Raw genomic sequence first — 6,306 nt, forward strand, 5'->3', positions numbered from 1 at the left:
GAGCGGGGAGATACCTCCCTGCTCTGCCGTAGTGTTCAGTGGCGTCCCGCTGTAGCAGCCATAGCGGCTCCTAGCGGAGCCTCCGGCCATGGTGGGGGCCCGTGCCGGCGGGCGACACGGGCCCCCTCATGCCGCGGGCCCCGTAGCAGCCGCTACTGCTGCTACGGCGGTAGTTACGCCACTGGTGATACTGTATGCAGAGCCACTGTATCTAATCCTATCATGTGTGATACTGTCTTCTGAGCCACTGTATCTAATCCTATCCATAGTTGATAGGGCTATAGATATGCTGTCTACTACGCACACACATAAATTTTTTTGGGGCGGACACATATGTATTGGGGCCTTTTCCCCTGCCATTTTAAGTCCTCAGTGACGCCCCCGGCTGCTAGCGCTGCATTGTTGGATCACTTAGGAAACCCAGCAATGCAGCTGAAAGCTGCGGACCGTCGGCCATGAGAAGTTTGCGGGGTGGGGGGGGGGGGGCCCAATAAGAGCTTTTGCATCGGGGCCCATGAGGTATGGAGGTATACTAGATATATATGTGGTATGTGAGGATGTATGGAGGTATACTGGATATATGGTGGTATGTGAGGATGTATGGAGGTATACTGGATATATGGTGGTATGTGAGACTGTATGGAGGTATACTGGATATATGGTGGTATGTGAGACTGTATGGAGGTATGTGAGGATGTATGGAGGTATACTGGATATATGGTGGTATGTGAGGATGTATGGAGGTATACTGGATATATGGTGGTATGTGAGACTGTATGGAGGTATGTGAGGATGTATGGAGGTATACTGGATATATGGTGGTATGTGAGGCTGTATGAAGGTATACTGGATATATGGTGGTATGTGAGACTGTATGAAGGTATACTGGATATATGGTGGTATGTGAGACTGTATGAAGGTATACTGAATATATGGTGGTATGTGAGGATGTATGGAGGTATACTGGATATATGGTGGTATGTGAGGATGTAAGAAGGTATACTGGATATATAGTGGTATGTGAGGATGTATGGAGGTATACTGGATATATGCTGGTATGTGAGGCTGTATGAAGGTATACTGGATATATGGTGGTATGCGAGACTGTATGAAGGTATACTGGATATATGGTGGTATATGAGGATGTAAGAAGGTATACTGGATATATAGTGGTATGTGAGGATGTATGGAGGTATACTGGATATATGGTGGTATGCGAGACTGTATGACGGTATACTGGATATATGGTGGTATGTGAGGATGTAAGAAGGTATACTGGATATATAGTGGTATGTGAGGATGTATGGAGGTATACTGGATATATGGTGGTATGTGAGACTGTATGGAGGTATACTGGCCATAAAGTGTGTGTGTGTGTGTGTGTGTGTGTGTGTGTGTGTGTGTGTGTGTGTGTGTGTGTGTGTGTGTGTGTGTGTGTGTCTGACTGTATGGTGGTGTAAGATCATATAGGGGAATACAAGTTCTTACTTTACAACACATCAAGATGAACTCAGTGCCCTCACTACTAACAAAACCACACATCGTTTGTAAAGGAGGTTTTACACAGGACGATTATCAGGCAGATGAGCGTTCATAGAACGCTCGTTGCCGATAATTGCCCTGTGTAAACAGGGCAGCGATCAGCAGATGAACGAGCAAGCGCTCGATCATCTGCTGATCGTATCGTTTTAAAAAAGTTAAATATTGTCATTGTCGGCAGCACATCTTGGTGTGTAAACAGGGAGACGCGGTGCCGACATGATAATGTATGGGGAGGAGCGATCGGAGTAATGACCTCTCGTCCCCATCCATTGCTCCGTGTGACAGGAGCAAACGAGCGCCGATCAACGATGTCTCGTTGATCGGCACTCGCTGCACCGGCCGATTATCGGTCGTTGTAAAAGGGCCTTAAGTTTAACATCTTGTTCGCCATGGACTACCAATATCGTCAATTTCTATCCAATAGACCGGACCCCCTTTATGGGGAAGCCCTAATTTGGAGAACCTTCAGAGTACATCAACAACCAGAAGACATTTTTCTTTTTTCTGCGATTCCCTATATCTAACTGAAAAGGTACACAGCCAGTCACACCGACTTTCCTCCAACAAGTCTTGAGCCAATTAAAGAAAATCATTATTCTCCTCAGGAGGACGGACCACCCTTGTAAGCAGGCTGCATGTTTAATAAGATACTGTATAGCCGTGATCTTAATGACCAGTGGACTGTGTGTACATCCTCCAGGAAGCTTCTGTCTTATTCTATGTCTTCGCAGGAAATAGTGGGGCACATAACGAACAACATCAAAGGCCTCTGAACGGCAGGAGACTAGATAAGGTCAGTTGTCACCTGGCCTACCTTTTAGTTTCACGTTTCTTGTCCTGTCGAGCTCATTACTGCCGATACATACAAGATAATAACTAAGTCAAATCCTAGTTTACCTATATGAAGTACAAGTATAAAACAAGTAAAAAAAATAAAAAAAACACGTGTGCTCCATAACGTGGTAGACTCCCTCACAAGAGAGTATACATGAAGCACTTGACTATAGCAGGTGCCGAGGTAGCAGTCATACAGTAACCCTTGCCTGAGAGGGCCCATTGGCACCAGGATTAAAAATGGCACATAGTCGGTAGGGGCCCTGTTACAGATTTTGCATTGGGGCCCAAGAGCTTTGTTTTACCACTTGTATACAAATATGTAAGGTGTCTGATAGGAGTGCTGCTCAGGGCCAGCCCTAGGGGTGTGCGACCTGTGCGAGTGCACAGGGCGCTGCAGCCTTCCCACATGTAGAGGGTGTCACTGGGCAGGCTGTTTGAGCTTTTCTCTGCTCCTCGTTACACATACGGAGGAAACAGAGAGAGCAAGTGCAGAGGAGGAAGCTCTGCCCCAAGCCCGTTCAGCAAGAAAAATGGGCAGCAAGGTGAGATGGTAAGTGCCAATTTGTGTGTATATGTCTCTGTGTGTGTGTGTGTGTGTGTGTGTGTGTGTGGGTGTGGGTAACATCTACTACATTATCTGTACTCAAAATTATCACTGTGTAATCTGTGGTGTTACATAGGACTGCAGGTAATATCTGCTACATTATCTGTACTCAGAATTATCACTGTTATCTGTGGTGTTACATAGGACTGTGGGTAATATCTACTACAATATCTGTACTGTGTATATGTGCGCCTTTGTGGGTATATATGGGTCTATGTGCGTGTATATGTGTCTGTGCATATTTATATGTATGTGTGTATATATATATATATATATATATATATATATATATACATACATGCCACGTGTGTGTGTGTGTGTGTGTGTGTGTGTGTGTGTGTGTGTACACGTCTATATATTTACCTATGTGTATATATATATATATATATATATATATGCCTGCATGTCTAAATAGGTCTTTATGTATGTACAGTATATATGTACCACGGTGTGCATGTCTATATATGTGGTTAATGTTAAATTTGTGGAGGGCAGCAATACAGAGTCCCGCACAAGGCACCATCCAACCTAAGGCCGGCCCTGGTGCTGCTCCCTTGGTTCGGTTGCGCGAAGTGGTAGGTATTACACTATTATAGTGAGTGAAGAATTACTCTTTCTTCTGGCTTTATATACTTATACTTGCGGATTTTTAGCTCTGCATTATAAAAGGACATTGTACCATTGATTATCTGCTGTACACTCGATTAAACACGTGGGCGAAGGCAACTTTTTTTTCCTCCAATTATTCTTTCCTTATACTCCCAAGACAATCTTTATAATGTAGGAAACCGCAGTAACCAAATTTGTTTTGGGATGTTTAATTCATCCTTTTACAGGTGTAGCACAAATTACTGGATCAAATGATGTGTGTAATTACATTGGACGCCAGTAATTTTTTGATGAACATAAATATCCGCTGGGATTATCGGTAACTGAGCTGAACACATGGCTGATCATTGGATGCATTAAAAGGGTGAAGAAAGCTGAAGTAAAGGGATAAAGGAAAAGTAGAGTAAAACTTTTTGGATCAGGACCTCATTTCCCAAAAATAAGACAGCCATGAATCATCATAAGGACTTTGATGAGCTTAACGTCAAAGGCATAAAACCGCTTCTCGTCTTCTCATCAATCATGACCAATGGTCTTCTTCTCCATGGCCAGAGTTCTGTAGGTTTCTCTTCCTTTCCCGACAAGTGCTGTTCATTTTGAAGCCCAAGGATGGAAACTGTCCCATAGATATTGAGATGTGAATTGATGGACCACATTTTAAAAAATATTCATTTTCTCCAAAATATGGATGCTACTACCCCAATTGCCAGTCAATCCTGGCATGGACAATTCCAAGATTTCAAAAAGTTAGTGGTGAGCATTTAGTCTAGGGTTGGATTTGACCCAGCCAATATTTTACAAACCAAGGGTCCTGCCATGATGAGCTCTTTTGGCCTACTTCCTCCTGATCCTAGAAGCCGAGGGGCCTAAGTGAGGAAATATGTACACATGGGCGTAGCTATACGGGGGCAGAGTTAGTAGTTGCGCCCTTGCCTTAATGCAAGATTTGCATTGGTGCCCAGGAGGTTGAAGTTATGACTTTTCCGTAGAGAATGCTCATTTGGCTGTTCTAGACTCTGGGGGCCCTTGTATGGAGGGAGTCCATTTCAGGAGGTCTATATGTATCCTCTGCAGATGCTGAAATGTTAGCAAACAAAGAAGCTGAAAATGTTCTTGAGTCATAAAAATTGGATGGGGGCACCAGGACCTTCTGCTATGTGTGTGGTGGTGTCAAGTAGCTGTTGTAAGGGGCCTCATTTTTTGTTATTGCTTCCCATCACACCTCTTCTGTGTACATCACTGGGACTATAAATAGTTATGTCATGATCTGACGTATTACTTGTGTAAATCTGTCACACCTAGCAGAGGGGAGAATTTTTTTATGGAGAAGATGAAGCAGAGCATGACCCATCACCTTGAAGGCACTGAGAGAATGACCGCTGAACCCAAGAGGATCCTTGAATTGTAGAGAACTGGTTTAGAGGGGAATAAAAAAAAAAGTAACCGCCACTGTCTGCTAAATGTTAATGGCTATCTTAAATGCTATGCAATGCCCCCTCTTAAACTTAATTATAATCTCATATTGGAGTACTCATATTCTTAATAAACATGAAATCCTGCACTCCGTAACAATCATCCTGATTTTCAGGTTCTTCAGATCTAAGAAGAAGCAATATTTTGCAACACTATCGCCAGAAAATCAAAAACAATAGAGCAAAAATGATCAGATGACATGAAGACCAACAGTCTACCTCGAAACCTCTGACAGCAAGGGACAACATGGGGAAGAGGAGAAAAATAGATCCAAAAATGTATTCTTCCCGTATAGAAAAAGCAAGGAGCAAATATCGTCTGTATACATTTCTGTCTCAGCAGCTCTAAAGTTGGCCATAGGCATGAGATTTTTTTCGTTTGGATCCAAAATCTTTGGTATCCTCTGTCAATATCTGCCTTTGGGGAAAACAGGGACTGGGTTGGTTGGATTTCAACGGCTCAATCCTATTGTTTCCCCTGAGATAGTTGCTATCAGAGGTGCCTGGCGCCAGCCCATACCTGGTACCATCATTGAGATAACATATCCCTTCTGGGCTCAGTCTTTTTACCTAATACAAATGTTGTTTTTTTGTAATAACCTCAGTTCTATTTATTAGGGCAGTAGTCCCCAACCTGTAGATCCCCATTTGTTGTTAAACTACAGCTCACAGCATGCAAGGTGGGGGGTTTCAAGACTTACAGGGAGATGTAGTTTTGTAATAGTTTGAGACCACTGCATTAGGGAGAACACCAGATATAGTAGTAGGTTAAATGTGTTAGGTCATGACCAGCAGACATCAATACAGGATCTCCTCACTATTCTGTAGATCACATATGGCACAAAATCTCACACACACACACACACACACACACACACACACACACACACACACAGTGCCCAACAACATTTCAGGAACACCCTTATAACTTTTGAACGGCTCGAGGTACAGGGTTGAAATTTGGTGGGATTTAATGGGGTCATAAAATCTGCCAGCTAACGGGAAAAAACACCCCCACCCCCTTGGGGGCGGTGGGGTGGCGTCGAGTGGGGGCGTTTTGTTTTTTTGCGTTAACTGGTAGATTTTATGACTTCATTAAATCCCACTAACTTTCAACCCTCTACCTCGAGCCGTTCAAAAGTTATGAGGGTGTTCCGGAAAGATGTAGACAACCCTCCTAGTTCTGAGTTCAGGTGTTTCAGTCACTTCAGTTTGTAAAATTTCTGATCTGCTAGATCTTCC

At 43.5% G+C, this 6,306-nt stretch overlaps 1 long non-coding RNA gene across 1 annotated transcript; it reads left to right on the top strand.

Moving 5' to 3' along the window:
* The first annotated feature begins 1,972 nt into the window (after positions 1-1,972).
* LOC142665993 (uncharacterized) lies at positions 1,973-5,949 on the top strand. Its single transcript, XR_012851618.1, has 3 exons — positions 1,973-2,164; positions 2,274-2,335; positions 5,181-5,949. It is a non-coding gene; the product is annotated as an uncharacterized LOC142665993 (long non-coding RNA).
* The last annotated feature ends 357 nt before the right edge of the window (positions 5,950-6,306 follow it).

This window comes from Rhinoderma darwinii, chromosome 13, assembly GCF_050947455.1.
Source record: "Rhinoderma darwinii isolate aRhiDar2 chromosome 13, aRhiDar2.hap1, whole genome shotgun sequence".
Taxonomy (NCBI): domain Eukaryota; kingdom Metazoa; phylum Chordata; class Amphibia; order Anura; family Rhinodermatidae; genus Rhinoderma; species Rhinoderma darwinii.